General features: G+C 38.7%; 1 long non-coding RNA gene across 2 annotated transcripts in view; it reads left to right on the top strand.

The window, feature by feature from the left end:
- LOC308621714 overlaps window positions 1-20,610 on the top strand; it is a 309,198-nt gene that overhangs the window by 235,003 nt on the left and 53,585 nt on the right. For both annotated transcript variants that reach the window (XR_014016499.1, XR_014016500.1), the window contains exon 4: window positions 17,536-17,594. This is a non-coding gene — a long non-coding RNA (uncharacterized lncRNA). The remainder of the gene's footprint in view (window positions 1-17,535; window positions 17,595-20,610) is intronic.

Genomic DNA, 20,610 nt, shown 5'->3' with positions numbered 1-20,610 from the left:
GGAAATTAACTAGCACAATTTGGCATACAGCTTGCAAAATCTTGGGGCAAAGATATCTCACAGGACTAAGTACATTACCAGTCTCAATTTGGTGCTCCATAAATATCTGTTGAGTTAACTGAAATTCCCACAAGGTTTCTAAGTTCTTGCTTATTATGTAGAATGAAGTGAACATAGACTATAATTGTCTATTTAGAAGACAAGGGGTTAATGCAATGAATCTTTAAGTAGCACTCTTCACTGCTATTTATGAAGGGTGACTACAAAAGACTTAAATGACAGATTTTACAAAAGTGCTAGGCAGTAGGGCAAGGTGTGCACAATATCTAAATAATTAGCCATTATGAGCTTGATAATACCCATGACTAAGCTAATCTATAACTGGATATCTATGGAACCTGCAAAATTCTTTCAGATCTCCAGCATGTAATTTAATCATAATGAAGCCACTAATTACTGCTGTGTCCCATTATCTTGGAAGTTCACACATATTCTAAACTCCTTTGCCTCATAGTCAATGCCAAAATATGTTAGTACCTAACTAATCTTTAGTGTTTTTCATTTGTGCAACTTTTATTTCTTCAACTAAATCATAAGTTTCTTTTGGGCAGGATCATATCACATAAATAAGAGCAGCATAATGATTAACAGTAAGATTGTGGATTCATACTATTGGGATACAAATTCTGCTTTGACATTTACTAGCAATGCAACTTGGGACACATTACATATCTCTTTGCGCTCAGTTTATTAATTTGTAAATAATGATAATAAAAGTATTTACCTGATTGGATTGAACTTCTGTTAGAGTTAAATGAATCAATGCATGCAAGGCACTCAGAACAGTTGCTGGCACACAGTAAGGATTCAAGAAATGCCAGTTAAAAATAGACCTTTGGGTCCCAGTCTGATGCTATAAAATCCTATTTATAAGCTGATGACTTCTCCAGTCCTACTCCCTCCATGGAACCCCACTTAAGTTATCCACTTGGAATACTTAACACACCTCCGCTTTGAAATAGAATACTCATCTCAAAATGATCATGCCCACAGAACACGCTTGTCTTCTTTCCCATTCCAAATGTGTTCTCCCTTAGTCTTTCTCTCCAATATGCAGGACAATTTTCACTCTTCTAGTTTTTCAGGCTAAAAAACAAATACAATCCTGAAGTCATGTTTGACTTTTTTTTTTTGCCATGCAGCATGGCTCGTGGGATCTTAGTTCTCCGACCAGAGATCAAACCCGTGCCCCAGCAGTGGAAGTGGGGAATCCTAACCACTGTACCACCAGGAAATTCCCTTCTTTCTTTTTCTCACATTCCACATCCTGTCTATTAGCATATTCTGTGAGTTCTGACAAAATATATCTAAATCCCAGCTAACCCACTACCTTACCTTATCTTCCTAGTCCATGTTAGTTACCGTTTGCATAAGCTGTTGTTGCAATAGCCTCCAAACTGGTGTCCCTGCTTCTATCCATGATCCCCTGCCATCTAATCTCCAGGCTCCAGCCAGGCTTCTACATCCACAGCATGTACATGGGTCCTTGCACATGGTCACGTGTCAATAAATAAACTAAAGGAATGCTTGATTGAAATATTTGAAAGCTAATTGACTTATCACCTTACTGTAGGCACTGAAAGGATTTTATTCAAAGTGATGTAAAATTCTCAATAGTCTCTGCAAGTTAAAATTGTCATAGTAAATAATTCCTTTAAAAGTAAGCATAGGGACTTCCCTGGTGGCACAGTGATTAAGAATCCGCCTGCCAATGCAGGGGTACAGGTTCGAGCCCTGGTCCGGGAATATCCCACATGCCGTGGGGCAACTAAGTCCGTGCGCCACAACTACTGAGCCTGGGTGCCTAGAGCCAGTGCTCCGCAACAAGAGAAGCCACTGCAATGAGAAGCCCATGCACTGCAATGAAGAGTAGCCCCCGCTCGCCGCACTGGAGAGAAAGCCCGCGCGCAGCAATGAGGACCCAACACAGCCATAAATAAATGAATGAATGAACGAATGAATGTAAGCATAGACTGAGAAGGTAGGATTGCATAATTTTGACTAAAATTCTGTGAATCTGTGACTTGGTACAAGCCATAAGGTCAAGAATAAGGCAGAGAAATCAACCTAGATGAACCCTTTAGAATATTTTTGAAAAGTGTATCAGATTTGGAACCTTGGTTTTATGAGCCCTGAATTTGTACAGAAAGGTTGATTTTTGAGCCCTAGATTTGCACCAGGTATGTATATTTTATTTTCACACCCAGTTAGTCAGAACCTACCGTCGTAGGGGGGAAAAATCACCCCCTTTAATTAGACCTTTAGGTAGTTAAAGTAGAAAGCCATTTTCTGTCAAATTATGAATCCCAAATATTTTGCCTCTTTGGCAGTACTACTCTAGTCTATGAATCTTTTATTCAAGGATCTTAAAACAAGTTAAAGTGTCTGATGTAATTTCTTCAAACAGCAAAGTTTTTTTTTAAGGTTATGTTTAATTGTTGGGAGACATAGGTCCAAGATGTTTTTGAAATTAAGCCTGAGTCCCTCTCACTTCTCTGTAGTGATAATGTCCAGGCCAAGGGATGCTGCAAAGGACAATTGCCAGGAACAACATTCCTCATTCTTTTGGTAGAGAACAAGGGGCTTGGAGGGCCACCAGCATGCTCTCTTTCTGGGACATTTCCAGTCTGCAGCATCTCTCCTATCTATCCGCATTCTTTCTTGAATAAATGAGAGATATACATGATTTCTGTGCCTGGAAAACTCAAAGACTCATTTCTCTTGACTATAAGCAAGGAGACTGTGAATAAACATGGGAAAAGAAAGAAAGAAGTAAAATAAAGGCTGAAAGATAGAGAATGGTAGCCAGACAAGAAAAGGGAAAAAGGAAAGGAGAAAGGAAACAAAATGAAGGAGAATTAACTCTCAATTTTTGAATGAGGTAAAGAAACTAACTGTGTGAGTGTGTGTACACCTCTGTCTGCTGAGAAGCCTTGAAACAAAGCCACACTTATAGCCAAGAGCACACCTAATGCCCAGATGATCTTGACATCTAATTCCCTTTCTCCACTAAAAGGAAGGAGGATCATGGCTTCTTGGAGAAATTGCTGATTCTAGAACTGGAGCAGGAAAGAACAAGATGAGACTGGAACATCTTGTTGTGGCAGAAAATAAGAAAGTGCCCAAAGAATGACAGAAGCATGTCAAAAGGACATGGGAGCCAGCTTGAAGGGGCTTCCACTGGGCAGATATGGGAACAATCTAAGCATCAAAATATAATAACAACAATAACAATAGTTATACTTACAGTCCATTTTATAAAATTAAAATTCATAAGTCCTTTCTTATTTAAATTAAAATAACGGAAGAGCTGTTCTTCTTTACTGTAGAATGACAACCAATAAATGTAGAAGAAATGACAGAGTTAGAAAATCATCATTGGATGCTGGTGGGTAAAACTTGTGTGTAAAATTTTGATGAACCAGGACATTTACATAGGCTTCACTTATCTCTAAACAAATCATTTATTAATTGTAGAGTGACAAAAAGCATCTTCCAGTCTAGAAACCTGGCACATACCAAAGTAAACATCATCAATACTGGGACCACCTACATCATATACCTTCAGATATGATGCAAAGTAGGACAACCAATCACTTCCATGAGAGTCCTGCTAAAGCAAATGATCTGAACATAATCATGAGGAAACAACAGACAAACTCAAACCAAGGGGCATTCTATGAAGTGACTGACCTGTACACTTCAAAAATGTCAAGGTCATGAAAGACAAAGAAAGAGGAAATTTCAAGGTCATGGAAGACAAAGTTAGGGGAAAGTTTCCAGATCAAAGGAGATTAAAGCAACATGACAACTACTTATAACATATGAGCCTAAGTTGGACCCTGAACTGAGGAAGGAAGAGAAAGCAGCTATAAAAGACATTATTGGAACAGTTGATAAAATTTGAATATAGACTGTAGATTAGTGTCTTAGTCTGCTTGAGCTTACATAACAAAATGCCATAAACTGGGTGGCTTAAATAACAGACATTTATTTTCTCACAGTCCTGGAGGCTAGAAGTCCAAGATCAGCATGCCACTACAGTCAGTTTCTGGTGAGAACTCTCTCCCCTTGGGTTGCAAATGGCATGAAGGGAGAGGAAGAGGGAAAGGAGAAGGAAGTGACAAAGAGAGAGAGAGAGGTGGGGAGGTGGAGAGAGGAGGCTGCCTGGTGTTTCTTTTTTTTTTTTTTTTTTTTTTTTTTTGCGGTATTCAGGCCTCTCACTGTTGTGGCCTCTCCCATTGCGGGGCACAGGCTCCGGATGCACAGGCTCAGCAGCCATGGCTCACGGGCCCAGCCACTCAGTGGCATGTGGGATCTTCCCAGACTGGGGCACGAACCCGTGTCCCCTGCATCGGTAGGTGGACTCAAAACCACTGTGCCACCAGGGAAGCCCTGATGTTTCTTCTTAAAGGGCATTTACCCAGTTGGGCCTGAGCCCCATCCCCATGATCTCATTGACCTCCCAAAGACCCCAACTCTAAATATCATCATATTGGGGGTTAAGGCTTCAATATATGAATTTGGTGGAGAACACAAACATTCAGTCCATAACATTCAGATATCAATGTTAAGTTTCCTGATTGTAGTAATTATACAGGGATTATGTAAGGAAATGTCCTTGCTCCTTGGAAATATAACCTAAAATTTTTAGGGGTAAAGAAATACATTGTCTCCAACTTATTGTCAAATGGTTCAGAAAAAATGTATACATACATGCACAAATAGACGACAGAAATCAGTCACATGGAGCAAAATGTAAACAATTGTGGAATCTGGGTAATGGGTATAATGGGAGTTCCTTGTACATCACAATAAAAGATACAAAAAATTTTATGCAAAAGAATCCTTGGAGGGGCTTCCCTGGTGGCGCAGTGGTTGAGAGTCCGCCTGCCGGTGCAGGGGACACAGGTTTGTGCCCCAGTCCGGGAAGATCCCACATGCTGCAGAGCGGCTAGGCCCAAGAGCCATGGCCACTGAGCCTGCGCGTCCGGAGCCTGTGCCCCACAATGGGAGAGGCCACAACAGTGAGAGGCCCGCGTACCACAAAAAAAAAAAAAAAAAAAGAATCCTTGGAGTTATAAGGTAGACCCTTATTATTCTTCATCAATCAACCTATTACTACTCATCCAGGGTATTAGCAAGCTTTCTCCATTGTACTTATTCTTCTTTCCTGAACTGTTGGTTAGTCTTCTGACTTTCAGAGAAGAAATAAAAATCTGAGAGTTATCAGGTGAATAAGACAAAAAATTTCTTAGCATTTGTAACATCGGTTAACATGAATAATGTGGCATTTTCATAAAATGTAATTTAATAGGGAAAATACAAATCCCACACTTGAATTTAAAGAATCAATTGTTTGGAACAAAATTAAAGAGATGTGATATAATAATTGCTTACATGAAAATCAGAGCTGATAAGTAAGTACAATATAAGCCTAAAATATAATTAACAAAGCTTAAAAATATATAATTTTTGGCTTTTCTTTTAAAGATGTCAGTATGTAACCAATTTTTCATTATGGCAACTATTTTTAGCCTTAACTTTATATGATTATTCACTAATAATCTATTCCTCATTGAAAACATAATTTTTTGTTCATTTGTTTTATTTTGGAAGCGTATATTAAAAATCAGAGCAAGTTTTTTCTTCACCTTTTCTTTAATAAATAGAAAATCATGTTACGATGTGTGTGATCTAGACTGTAGATGGGCAGCAGAGGAGATATTTGATGCTCTGCTATTTCTTATTTAATTTTTTTTTTTTTGCTATACAATATGGTCAGTTCATTACTCACTCATTTAATTACAGCAGCTCTTTTTTATAGACTTTAGTCTTATGGCATAAGTATTATATTTTTATTGAGCTATAGTTGATGTACAGAATTATATAAGTTTCAGGTGTACAACAAAATGATTCAAAATTTTTAAAGGTTATATTACATTTATAGCTATTATAAAATGTTGGCTATGTTCCCTGTGTTGTACTATATATTTTTGTAGCCTATTTATTTTATACATAGTAGTTTGTACCTCTTAATCCCCTATCCTTATCTTGCCCCTCCCCACTTACCCCTCTCCACTGGTAACCACTAGTTTGTTCTCTATATCTATAGGTCTGTTTCTTTCTTTTTTGTTATATTCACTAGTTTTATTTTTTTAGATTCCACATATTGATGTAAATGATATCATAAAGTATTTGCCTTTCTCTGACTTATTTCACTTAGCATAATAACCTCCAAGTCCATCCATGTTGTTGCATATGGCAAGATTTCATTCTTTTTTATGACTGAGTAATATTCCATTGTATATATATATATATATATATATATATATATATATATATATACCACATCTTTATCCATTCACCTGTTGATGGACACATACTCTTTTGATTACTGTAGCTTTGTAGTATAGTCTGAAATCAGGGAGTGTGGTTCCTCCAGTTCTGTTCTTCTTTCTCAAGATTGTTTTGGCTATTCGGGATCTTTTGTATTAATATGAAAATTTAAAAATTACTTGTTCTAGCTCTGTGAAAAATGTCCCAGATATTTTGATAGGGATTGCAAAATAAATAAATAAATAACCCTTAATGAAGCACTTTTCTTCCAAGATGTCATAAACATTTTTTTCTCTTTCTGCAGAAAGCAATAATTTACAAAAATAAGAACTTATATTCGTCTTTTTCAAAATCATAACTTCCTTTTTTTAATCATTTAGAGTTTATTTTCTCTGCCTTTTCAAAATACATGGGTTTGAAATAGCAAGAATATATCCTTTCTCACTTTCCATTTAAGAGAAATGTGTCTTTAAAAGTTGCAATATATATATTAAACAACAAAAAAAAATGTGTTACAGGTATCACTTTTAGGCCCACATACAGCGTGGACAACTTGAAAAATTGTATTCCTATCTAGATGGAGGAAGGAGCTATGGTTCTAGATTTTTCCTTAAGTCAGTAATTTCCAAGTAGAGTTCTCCCAAATATTGTCCTAAGACCCTGAATGCTGTGTACTCAATGCAGGGTTAGCAATTTGAGCAGATTTGTTAAATAGTGAACTATTTTGTGAACTGAATGGTAAAAATGACCACAATTACTCCAAATATAGGCCTATGGTTACACAGCTCTCACCATCACCTTGCAAAGAAGAAAGTTGTATTCCATGAGGTTGAGATCTTGGAGAATTAAACATGTAATAGAGGCAGTAAAGATTAGAAATCTGGGGGTCTATCCAGGAATGGCATGATGGGTGGTTCTGACAATGGTGTGAGGCGTGTGGACAACAGAAGGGCAGTAAGTGCCTCCAGTCTGTCCAGGCTGGCAAAGTGGAACCCAATGAAGAGAAAGTGTTGGACATACACTTTGTACAGGACCAGCCCCAGTGAAGGGTTTATAGAACAGAGAGAAACCCCACATCCAGCATCCTTGGTGCTTTAAGGAATCACATGGTTAGATGCTACCACTGATGATGCATTGGCACCTCATCGTTGTAAGTGTATTGCCCACTTTGCCTGATTCTTTACTAAAACACCACATGCCTCACAGAAGTAATACTTATCTTTGTAATAACTGTCATGACAACTTCATTTCTTTCTCAAAGCTTCCTCTCACTTTATAAACCATTTTGCTTCACTTTTTGCAGAGTCCTCTCCCCCAAACCTGTGCTGAGGATCTGTGTGAAGCTGAACTTTGCATGATCTCCCTGGCACCATGCAAGGTTTGTCCTGTGTGTAGGTAGCCAACAGTATCCTCTGCTTTCCTTTCTGGGCACCTAGAGTGAACTGCAGTTAATCAATGTGTCAGCTTGTTCCCGAGTGTACAATCTACATTCCCTCCAGTACATAGACTCATATTTTCTCAGAGAGCCAAGTAGGGACATAGGCACTTTCCTTCTCAAGAATCTGCCAGATATTTCCAAGAAATCTAAAAGTGTTAAGGGCTATATGCAGAAAGCATGTTGATCTAGAATGCAGAACCTTGTACCTCAACTCACTGGCATTTCCTTGCTGCTGCTCCTCCCACCAGCTTCCCCTTGCACACACCACTGGACATCACTACATCTGTGCACTTCTTCCTGACGGTTGGCTTAAGTCCTTCCTACATTTTCAGGGTAATGGCCAGAAAGTTTTCCTCAGGAGCATTGTATGGAAGCTGGCAGGGGACAGTTATATAGGGAGAATGATGTTCTATTATACTTGGGTTTCTGTGACCACAGGGAGTCAAAGCCAGAGAGAAATATAAAAAAATAAGCCACAGTAACACGGCAGTGTACAAAGGTATGTCCTGCTGGTTTGAGGTGATCCAGAAAATGTTCAGGATGTTTCCCTTTCTTCTTCAGCATTGACAACAGAATCTACTGTTTTGTTTTGAGATTTTTGGGAAAGACGTGGCAGGTGAGGAGGTTAGGGTATAGATGTATGCAAACTTCAACTGTTACCCTTAAAGCACAATTGACTCATCACTATTGGTCTAAAAATAGAATAAGAATGATCCACATGTAGCTGAATATAGGCTACAGTCTGGTTTTCCTCTTTTATTACAGTCTTTGGCTACCAGTGATCCTTTTACCTTTCCCTTTGGGAATGGGAAAGACAGAGAAGGACAAGACTCAGTATAACATTTAAACAACAGTGCTATCGTGCCTGTGATAGCCTTCTCCACGTGATGTCATCAGTAGCTGCTGTTGCCTTAGCAACACTACAGTGGTAAACAAAGATGTTTTCTGGATAGCTAGAGGAAATGTGGCTTTTATGCCATCTCACACCCTCCTTCCACCAACCCGCTATTATGGGTAGAAAAGATTTTCTTTCCTTTTGCTGTGAATTTTCCACCTTGAGACAGAATAAGTGAGGTGAGCCACAATTTTTTTCATCTGTTTATTTTTATGCTCCACAATTTTACAATGCTGGAAATTTTGTTGAAACACCCACTTGATTTAGAGACTATGATAGTGCATATCGCATTCTAAAAATCCCCTGTTGTGTGGCATTGCTAAGAATGCACAAGGGGAAATTTGGTGGTGTGAAATCTCAGGGTTATGACAAATTCGACAAGATGAGCTTGAATGACCTTACCTCATGCGGCCACACAGCCCAGTCTACTGGTGAGGTTCTCAGACACAGATAAGGCAGCTGAGGAATGGCTCTCTTGAGACAAATGCTGAGCTGCTGTAACCGGAGTAGAAAAAATAAATCTAGGACATTTTAAAGCATTGTTTAACAAGTAAAATAATGCGATGCAAAGAATGATGGAGGACAGACGAACATGGGTTTTTATAATTTCTCTATAAGCTCCACAACAAAGATGACAAATCATTATTGTTTTGTTAAAACAGACATATCTTTTAAAATTTAACTGGGAAAGGAGGATGGAAGGAAATAATGTGCCAAAAAAAAGCATTCATTAAAGTGTTTATTGGTGAACGTGGCTGTTTTTCATGAGACAGTGACACCTACTCTAATATACAGAGAGGCAGAAGATTTTCAAAGGCACTATTGTTTGAGATCTCTGCAATATTTTTCATGTAAGAAGGACTAACTCCTGTGAAAGGAAGGTTTTTAAAATATATATATAAATGTAGATAACAGGATGTGAATGTATGTCCTTATCAGGCACATCAGCATGGGTAGCTTATTTTCTATTCCCTGGGAGGAAATTAGATGCTTGGTTGGGATGCAGAAGCAGCTGGACACATTTTGATTGGGGTCAAGATTGGGAAACAGTGGTTGGGACCTAGGATTTGGGTGAAGATGAGCCTGAATGATCCTTGGCTAATAAGCCTGGGTCAAAGCCTGTGATCTGGAGAGAAAACGTCTGAAGGGGAAGGAACTGGGGACCAGTGTTGTTACAGAAACATTTCTGTCCAGGATAAAGCCAGTTTCTCTGTTTGCTGAACCATAGCCTAAAAAAGCAATGTTCAGTATTTATGAGTTCTATTTCTCGATCAGACCACTGAGAGCAAGTTCCATGATTGTGAAGAGAGGAAGAGAGAAAAAGATTGACTTCTGGCATCTGAAAACATATTTCCCTCACTAACTCAACTGTGACTGTCTGCCAGAAAGCAGAGCTCTCTGTCTATGGCAACTGAAAGGTTATAGGAAAAATCGTGTAATGGTGTTCAGTAATAATGGCAGAAGGGAGGGGAGAGGACCTTGGAGATGAGAAGAGACAAGGGGAAAGATAGACAAGAAATTAATGGTTTCTAAGTTTCTTGTGTGTTTCTTCCTTTGTTTCCTCTCTACCTACCACTTCATGATTGCTGTAGGTTTGTACATGGAGTACCTTAATTTGTGAGCATCTGTTCATCTGATTTGAATTTTGTATTCTCTAGGGGAAATTCTGTAATGCAATGAGCATAAAATGAGTTGCAAAGGGCTTCCCTGGTGGCGCAGTGGTTGAGAGTCCGCCTGCCGATGCAGGGGACACGGGTTCGTGCCCCGGTCTGGGAAGATCCCACATGCCGCGGAGCAGCTGGGCCCGTGAGCCATGGCTGTTGAGCCTGTGCGTCCGGAGCCTGTGCTCCGCAACGGGAGAGGCCACAACAGTGAGAGGCCCATGTAACGCAAAAAAAAAAAAAAAAAATGAGTTGCAAAACCATTAGTTGCAGCAGAGGTGGGGAGGGGGTCTCTTACCTGAGGTGCTGCTTTGAAAATGTCCTCTGGTACTCCTGGTTTTCCTAGCTAAATGCTATCAACCCTACACATGGTAAAATGATGTATATATTTTGCTGAGTTCCCCAAACAAGGAAGCTTTCAATGGAGGAGTATAAAAAGAATATTCTTTGAAAAAAAAATAGAGTCCCACTGGAATTCTGTAAACTTAAACCAAAGTAAATAAAACCTGGAAATTATTTTTAAAAGACTATATGAATCTTTGATTTATGCTAAAAGATTTAAAATCACAAAAAGGAAACATGTTGTTTAGGAGATTTTAAAAGTTTTCCAGTCCAACTCCCAACTCCCAATCTTTCCCCTAATCAGTGAATTTAGCGAAAGCCAGACATGTATGTAATTCCTAACGATTTTCAGGGAAAAAATTAAAACCCATACTACAGTTATTATATAATTTATCACCTAAAATGGAACATTCTACAAAGTGTAAGGAGGCATTTTAAAAATAATTATATTAAGACAGCTTGCATAACCTAGGACTGTCCTAAGCAAACTAGGCAACTGAAGTACGGCCACCCTACCTAAACCTTTGTCCTATAGAAGTGCACACTTAGTTCTGGAACCACTGCTGCAAACTTTTCTACAGATTGGAGGAGAGGTCACCATGTCATTATTCATCTTCTAATTGGGTTCCCCACATTTTCAGGACAGAAAGTTGAGACCCAGGAAAGTTTAACTTTCTCATGGTCTCGTAGCAACCTCTGCACCATTTTTCTCTTGTCTCTTAGGAGTATCCTTTCTATAGTTTCTAGATACTCAATATTTTATCACCTCCCTGAGACTAATTACAACCATAGCAGTAACTCCCCCGGGGACACAGTTTCAACAGTGTGATTGTTTCCCTAGCACTCTGCACTTATAAATTATACTAATTTTTCTAGGCCTCAAGGAATGGTTGTCTAGGTACTGTCATATTCAGAGTGATATTCAACTATGAAGTTATAATATTTCTTTCTTGATAATAGGAGAGAAACGAAATGTATCTTTCAGTATATCCATGGAGTATTTGAACAAGTTTAGGGATTGTAGCTGTCAACTCACCATTGTTTCTGGATGGTGGCTTCTTTTTCTACTTCCTCTTCTTGAGAGGAGATCAATTTTGTTAGGGTAGAGAGAGAGGAAGACACGTCTAACCCTTATGTCTCTTTGCGCTGCTTCCTCCCTTTAGAAGCAAATACCAGGAATGAATTCTGGAGGAAAGAGGGCCCAACTAGCAGTAAAAGCACAAGAGCTGATGTTTCAGCTGAATCTTGAGGGACAGATTATATCAACAAGGCCTTTAGGACACTATATACAGAGGTTTCAAAGTATTCAGGAGATTATATAATGTGCTTTGACTTTATTCTGTGTCCAGTGAGGAATAACTGAAGGGCTTTAAGTAGGAGAGAATATACAGTATGCACCTTTTAAGAAGAAACTCAGGTGGTTTTGAAAAAACTAGGTAGTAAGGGGATGCAATACAGTGTGACATAATGGCTGAAGACCAGCTAGAAGACTCTTGCCAGAGTTTGAATAAGAGGGGACAGATCTGAGCTAAGGATTTGACTGAGAAGGTTGATAAAAATGGATAGTTCAACAAGAGATTTAGGTATTAAACTTACAGGACTAAGTTTTCAGAGGATGGCTGACAGGTTTCTAGCTATGGAAACAGGGTAATTGGTCCATTCTAAATTGAAGATTACTGGAGAAAGAGGGAGTATTAGTTGGGCATTGGTAGCAATAATGAGTTACTTCTAAGTATATTATTTCTATGTGTTCATGAGACATCAGTCACAGATGCCTAGAAACAATAAGTATCATCAAGTCCAACCCCCCCTTTCTTTTAATCAGGATACCAAGATTCAGAGGAATGAAGTAAGTTTAGGAAGATTACCCATAGTCTTACTGAAGAGTTAAAGCACCAAGCCTCTGACATTCAGTCCAGAGTTTTACTGTGAGTCTCTTTCTCTGGGGCAAAGTTTACCATGTCTTGCCATTGTTTATTTGGTTGGTTAAAAGAAAAATTGTTGAGTTAATAACAACATTTTAGGGACTTCCTTGGTGGCACAGTGGTTAAGAATCCACCTGCCAGTGCAGGGGAGACAGGTTCGATCCCTGGTCCAGGAAGATCCCACATGCCGTGGAACAACTAAGCCCGTGCACCACAACTACTGAGTCTGCACTCTAGAGCCTGCAAGCCACAGCTACTGAGTCCGTGAGCCACAACTACTGAAGCCCATGCACCTAGAGCCCATGCTCTGCAACAAGAGAAGCCACCGCAATGAGAAGCCCGCACACCACAACGAAGAGTAGCCCCCCACTCACCGCAGCTAGAGAAAGCCTGTTAGCAGCAACGAAGGCCCAACGCAACCAAAAATAAATTAATTAAAAAACAACAACAACAACATTTTAATTCCTGGAAAGACTTTGCCTAAGTGTTGCCTTTTCCTTAAGTTATTGCCTTGTATGCTAACTGTATTTCAGCAATTGTCTGCATTAAGAAATTGCATAAATGCTGCTTTTGGAGCAAAGTTCTATATGGAAGATGACACATCTCTGTGATGTCACAGGTTCCTGAGAGGGTTTTCTGAAGGCTTTTGCTGAAGGCAATAATATTCAGTCTGGGTGTCCCCATTTCCTCTTTTTGTTTTTTCTATGCAGCTGTGTTGGAAGCAAGCAGAGGAAGTAACCAAAAGTGGATCTGGATTCGAACGATTCTTGAACTTCCCTTTCCAGCATCTGTCTTACTATGGGGCAATTCAAACAGGAGGCAACCTCACAAACAGCCCTTTGTCAAAGCTAACAGCATGTTTTTCTTGTGAGAAATGCCCTTTTGCCTAATGTGAGTTTTGAAAAATGTTGCTCATCAAAAGTAGAAGTTTGACCTTCATTGGAGTACACTAGTGGTGGTAATGTCACCAAGTTCCTCAAAGTGAAGGCAGATGTTTGCAATAAGAGGTTGACCCTGCAAGAAAATATTTTAGGTTCACATTAAAATATCATTAATAAAAGATTAGTTTTTTAAAGAAGAAACAAAAAGCCTATGGCCTGTTTTTTCAGCTTCAAGACATTTCTCACAGGCTTTTCCATCTCTCTGATTCCAACATGATAATTATTTAAACTTATTTATAAGTTTAATAATAACTTATTATTTAAACTCAATGAAGTTTCCTTGGTTGTTTTGGTGTTTGAAGTTTATTAGAAGATGGCAACATCTTGAGATATTAGGTTAAATTTTAGTCCATCATCTACATTTTCACAATCTTGGTTTTTGTAACTCAGCATTTTTTTTTGATATTTAGGTTGATTTCTTATTGTGACTTTGTTCAACTTGGATTAGTCAGACAAGACTCCCACATTTTAAGATGCTAGTTGTGACTTTTACCTTGTAAGTCTCATGACTTCTGTCTTCTTACTTACTTCTGACTCCTAATTCAGAAATTACTGCTTTGCCAAAAAACTATGTTTTCTTTTTTGGTTGTTGTTTGGTCTTGCTTTGTTTTGGTGGCTATAGTTAAGGCAAAGATAGATGTTTGTTTATTTATTTCATGGCTTTGTGGTCTTTGGGCAAATTCTGTAGCTGAACCACTCCCCACCAAATACACATACAAGTAGATGCCCATCCTGAGGCATGTCTCTACTTCAGGGGGATACAGTCTTAACCTGTAACAAGACTTCCAACTTGAAACACTCAGTTTATTAATCCTGCAATCACTTTAGTCAATGAAGTTTCCCACGATCTGTTTCAGAGCCTAGTGGTTAGGATTGTATCTGTGTATTAGCTGTGCTGTGAGTGACATACTTGCTGAAATGTGCACCAGTGGCTTTGACCCCCCTGATCGCATGAAGTAAGGGAAGGAGAGAGATGGGGGAAGCTCCGTGACCATCTGATTCCCATGGAAGTTTTCCTTGTTTTGTTGCTGGAGCATTATAAGGCAAATGCTACTCACTTCTTTTAAGAAATCCCAGCTGCAGATGGAGTTGCTGACCACAACAGAGGCTGTTGCCAAAGCGCTCTGTTGGAATACGGCTGTGGCCCAGAAATAGTTGCAAATAAGCAGAAGTTCTCTAAAAAGAAAAAAAAAAGAGGAAAATTAAAGCTCATGAAAAAGTTTTAATATAAAAGGAATTTTATCTATGGTTTTGTCTATATAAACACAGTTTGTGGGTTTACGGACCAAGTCTGCACTACTGTTCATATTGTTCAGGCTCTTTTGTTCTAGCTGGGTTGGGGAAACAGTTCCCTTGGCTTAGATGACATCAGGTCTCATTGGTGGCTGTGTAATATTTTATTTAAAAAACCCCACATAGTGTAAAAAAGTAAACTATAGTTAATAATTTGGTTACTTTGTTCAGAGCAGGTAACCTTTGATATTATAGCTGTGGGCAGAACACACAGGTTGCCAGTTGCTTTTGTTCCATTTTATGATGCTAGGTGTTGTGTCTTTGGGGAAATACCTTCACATTTGTTATTTTCAGTTTGCTGTGACTCTAAACATGTCATTAATCTCATACTGTGAACAGAATATGGCAATGGGGAAAAAAAAGCATATGGCTGGATGTATCAGTACTATTGCTTCAAACTGCAGGCATGACCCTGGGGTGATGACACACACTGATGAAGATTAGGATGAAGATCTTCCACCGTACGATGAGTTATAAGAGAGATTTTTGGTGAATAGCCATTTGGAGGCTTTTTAGGGAATCAATAAATAACACTCCTTTTTTTTTTTCCTCCTGAGCTTGGAACTTATTGAAAAAGAAGACAGAAGCCAAACATAAAGAGACCAAAATAGTAGTTTTGTATGTATAAAATTTGCATCAGAGAATACAATTTACTATGTGGCCAAATGGACATTTAATATTTTCTTTATTCTCCCTAATGGATTTAATCTAGCACTCAAATCTGCTGGAATTCCTTTTGCAGGGATGGGGACAGCCCACATGGTTGAGAGCAAAATACAATGCCCTCTCTGTACAGGCAACCAGCTTGGTAAGGGAGCACAGCCCACAAGAGGCTTCTCCCAAACTCACATCACACTGACACACTCATCCTCCCAGAGGGAAGTGTGGGAAAGGAATGAGGAGAGAGAGGCCAAGGGAAAAGGAGTAGGAAGTTCCTCATAGGAATATGAGGCAAGAGAAGTTGAGACACCCCCCACCCCTTAGCATCCATCCGCAGCATAGAGAGGAGAGTGTGAATGATAATTGGTGCAGAGGGAGGGGTCAGCACCTTAGAAGTTCTAGAAGTGAGGAAGACAATGAGCCTACTGGGTAAAGCGGTTAAAAATAGGTGAGAACAAGAATGTATGGAGAATAGAAACCAGTGTTTATGGCCATTTTTGATGGACAGGTAAGAGGCTGAACAGCACATTTGACAGGTTTAAAGGGCTAAAAGTACAAAGAATCCAAGTTCTGTCGAGGGGCGAACCCTGATGGATCTTACTTTACCTATGTTTGGAGCCCCAAAGTGTTGCACCCTAGGAGAAAGGGTAAATTAAAAGTAAACATGTTCTCAAAGGAACTGCAGCTCATTTTAGGATCCCTTTTAACCCCTATAATTGAACTGAGGTGATCCCAGAATTATGATGCCAACAGGCAACTGACAGAAATGAATACAAATATTTTCTGATAGAAGATAACACCATCCTAGTCCTCCATTTATTTATACAAACAATATTACAAATAAAATATCTGGCACATAGTTAAAAAATACCCATGCACATGCAGAGACAAGATAACAAACAGGAATAGGAATGAATGGAAATACAAGACAATAGAAATAGATCTTCAGTGTTCCAGATATTGGTGTTATCATAGACCATTAAAATAACTATCATTTTTATTGTTCAAGGAAAAAAGAGACAAGACTGAGAATTCTGACAGGAAAAAATAGAAACTTTAAAAAGTAATCATATTGAAGTTCTAAGTTTCAAAGTACAGTAACCCAAATTAAGAGCTCAATGGTTGGGTTTAGTTGCAGATTAGATGCAACTAAAGGAAGAATTGATGAGATGGAATATAGGTCAGAATAAATTATACAGAATGAGTCATGGAGTGACTAAAGGAATGGAATATGCAGAAAAGAGCATAAGAGAAGACACAATAAGAAAGTGAAAAATATGTAATTGAAATCTCAAAAGAAGAGGAGAGAGAAAACAGGGCAAGAGCAGTATTTTAAAAGAGAATAGCTGAGAACTTTTGAACACTGATGAAAGACACATCACAAAGCCCTGAAAATCCTGGGCAGCATAAATAAAAAGAAGGAATATCTAGATACATGATGGTAAAATTGTTGAATTGTTGAATAAAAAAGGCAAACAAAATTTAAGTCAAGTGAAGGCAGGATTATTGTTGTCAGTGGTGAGAAGGCAAAGTAAATGTAAAGATCAACAATAATGCTGAGAGCTGACAACAGAATCTTCAAAATCTTGATACCTGATTGAAAAAAAAATAACTATCAACCAATAAATCAATCCCTTGTGGAAAATATGCTTACAAAATGAAAGTGGGACTTCCCTGGTGGCACAGTGGTTGAGAGTCCGCCTGCTGATTCAGAGGACACAGGTTTGTACCCCGGTCCGGGAAGATCCCACATGCCGCGGAGCGGCTGGGCCCGTGAGCCATGGCCTCTGAGCCTGCGCATCCGGAGCCTGTGCTCCACAACGGAAGGCCACAACAGTGAGAGGCCCGCGTACTGCAAAAAAAAAAAAAAAAAAAAAGAAAATGAAAGTGAAGTAAAAACATTTTCAGTTAAACAAAAGTAAGATACTTTTTCACCAACAGACCCACAATGGAAGTAATAAAAGTGAATATTCTTCTTTAGGTGGAAGAAAAGTGACTCCATGTGGAAGCTCAGAGATGCTACCAAGAGAAACAAAAATGGTAAGTATATCATTCAATAAATTAGTATTATCTGTTTAAAATAATCATAAATTTTTATGTCATTTAATATATATAGAGAGAATTAAAATAAATTATAACAATGTTATCTAAATTGGAAGAATGAAATGAAGTGTTTTAAGATTCTTCCATTGTCTAGGAAGAGGGTAAAGTACCAATTAATTTATTTTATAAGTCTCTAGGGTAAGCGCTGAAAAAATAATAAAAAAGCATATAAATTCCAAGCTAATGGAGAGAGGTGGTAAAGTAATAGAAAATAATCCAACAAGAAGAAAAGAAAGAAGCAAATAAATAACTTCATAAAACAAAACAAAGACACAGAACAGGTGGGATAAATAGAAAGAAGCAAGTAATACAGTAGATTTAAACTTTACGTGATAGGTAAAGCTGAATAGCTAAAACAATTCTGAAAAAGAATAAAGTGAGAGAAATTAGTCTACCTGATTTCAAGACTTTTACTATATAGCTAGAATAATCAAGGCTGTGTGGTATTGGCAGAGGGTAGACATTTAGATCAATGAAACAGAATAGAGAACCCAGAACCCACATAAACATAGCCAATTGATGTTCAACAAAGGTGCAAAAGCAATTCAATAGGCAAAGGCTAATTTTTTTTTTTTTTTTTTTTTGCGGTACGCGGGCCTCTCACTGTTGTGGCCTCTCCGGTTGTGGAGCACAGGCTCTGGATGCGCAGGCTCAGCGGCCATGGCTCACAGGCCCAGCCGCTTCGCGGCATGCGGGATCTTCCCAGACCGGGGCACGAACCCGTATCCCCTGCATTGGCAGGCGGACTCTCAACCACTGCGCCACCAGGGAAGCCCCAAAGGCTAATCTTTTTAACAAATGGTGCTAAATCAATTGGATATACATCCACTGCCTCCCCAATAAAAAAACCTAAACCTCATGCAAAAATTAACCAAAAATGGATTACAGATTTAAATGTAAACATAAAATCATAAAGCTGATAGAAGAAATCATAGGATATAATATTTAGGACCTAAAGTTTGGGGAAAGAGTTCTTAGACATGACACCAAAAGCAAGACCCATAAAAGAAAAATACTGGGCTTCCCTGGTGGCGCAGTGGTTGGGGGTCCACCTGCCGATGCAGGGGACGCGGATTCGTGCCCTGGTCCGGGACGATCCCACATGCCGTGGAGCCATGACCACTGAGCCATGGCTGCTGAGCCTGCGCATCCAGAGCCTGTGCTCCACGGCAGGAGAGGCCGCAGCGGTGAGAGGCCTGCATACCGAAAAAAAAAAAAAAAGAAAGAAAAATACTGATAAGCTGCATCACAATTAAAAACTTTTGCTGTACAAAATATCATATGAAGAGGATGAAAAGACAAGCTACTGACTGGGACGAAATATTTGCAAACCATATGTCTTACAAAGAACTCATATCTAGAATATAGAAGAACTCTGAAAACTCAACAGTAAAACAATCCAATTAGAAAATGGGCAAAAGATATGAAGAGGCCTTTCACCAAAGAGGATACATGAATGGGAAATAAGCACATGAAAAGGTGTTCAACATGACTGGACATTAGGGTAATGAAAATAAAGACCAAGATGAGACATCACTACATACGTATTAGAATTGCAAAAATAAAAAAATGGTGACAGTATCAAATGCTGGCAAGTATGTAGAGAAATGGATCTCATACATTGGAAAGTAATATGGTACAGCCACTTTGAAAATCTGTTTGGCAGTTTTTTAAACAATTAAACACACGTTTACCATACATGTTGTCAATTGCATTGCTGGGCATTCCTCCCAGAGAAATGAAAATGTATTTTCACACAAAAATCTACACGATTGTTCATAGCAGTTTTGTTTGTAATAGTCAAAAACTGGATAAAACCAAAATATCCCTCAATAGGTGAATAGTTAAACAAACTTGACACATCCATACCATGGAGTCCTACTAAGCAATAAAAAAGAAGAGGGACTTCCCTGGTGGCACAGTGGTTAAGAATCTGCCTGCCAATGCAGGGGACACCGGTTTGATCCCTGGTCTGGGAAGATCCCACAGGCAGCGGAGCAACTAAGCCCATGGGCCACAACTATTGAGCCTGCGCTCTAGAGCCTGCGAGCCACAACTACTGAGCCCACGTGCCAGAATTACTGAAGCCCACGTGCCTAGAGCCTGTGATCCGCAACAAGAGAAGCCACCGCAATGAGAAGCCTGAGCACCGCAATGAAGTGTAGCCCCTGCTTGCTGCAACTAGAGAAAGCCTGCATGCAGCAACGAAGACCCAATGCAGCCAAAAGTTTTTTTAAATTCTTTTTAATAAATTAATTAAAAAAAGAAGAAACTATTTGATACATGTAATAATTTGCATGAATCAAGGGCATTATGCTTGTTGAAAAAAGATCTCAGAAGGGTTACACACTGTATGATTCCACTTATATAACGTTCTCAAAATGAAAAATTTGTAAAGATGGAAAGTAGATTAGTGTTTACCATGGTTTAGGGCTGGTGAGCCTAGGGGGTGGCTGTGACTATAAAGGAGTAGCAAAAGGGAAACCTTTGTGGTGATGGAATAGTTCTGTTTTGTTTGCGACTGTGGTTACACAAACTTATACAGGTGATAAAACTGCATTCTATGTACACACATTGTACCAATGTCAAATTCCTGGTTTGGATATTATACTATAATTATATAAGATGTAAAGTAAATGAAGTGTACAAGAATCCTTTCTGTACTATCTTTGCAACTTCCTATGAATCTATAATTATTTCAAAGTGTAAACTTAAAAAAAAACTGCACAAATTTATCAGTAATTATATTAAATATAGGATTAAATGCTCCAATTATAAGACAAAAATTACCTGACTAGATTTTTGTTTTTTTAAGCTAAATTCTGTTTACAAGGGGTATTTTAAAAACACTGAGATACGGAAAGTTTGACTGTAACAGGATGGAATTGGTAACTAAAGAAACGTGGTATAAATTATCAGACAAGGTCAGTTGAAGCAAATACTGCCTGTGAAC

The sequence above is a fragment of the Mesoplodon bidens genome, assembly GCF_964165515.1.
Source record: "Mesoplodon bidens genome assembly, chromosome: 8".
NCBI classification, from domain to species: domain Eukaryota; kingdom Metazoa; phylum Chordata; class Mammalia; order Artiodactyla; family Ziphiidae; genus Mesoplodon; species Mesoplodon bidens.
This window is presented reverse-complemented; position numbering and strand designations above follow the sequence as displayed.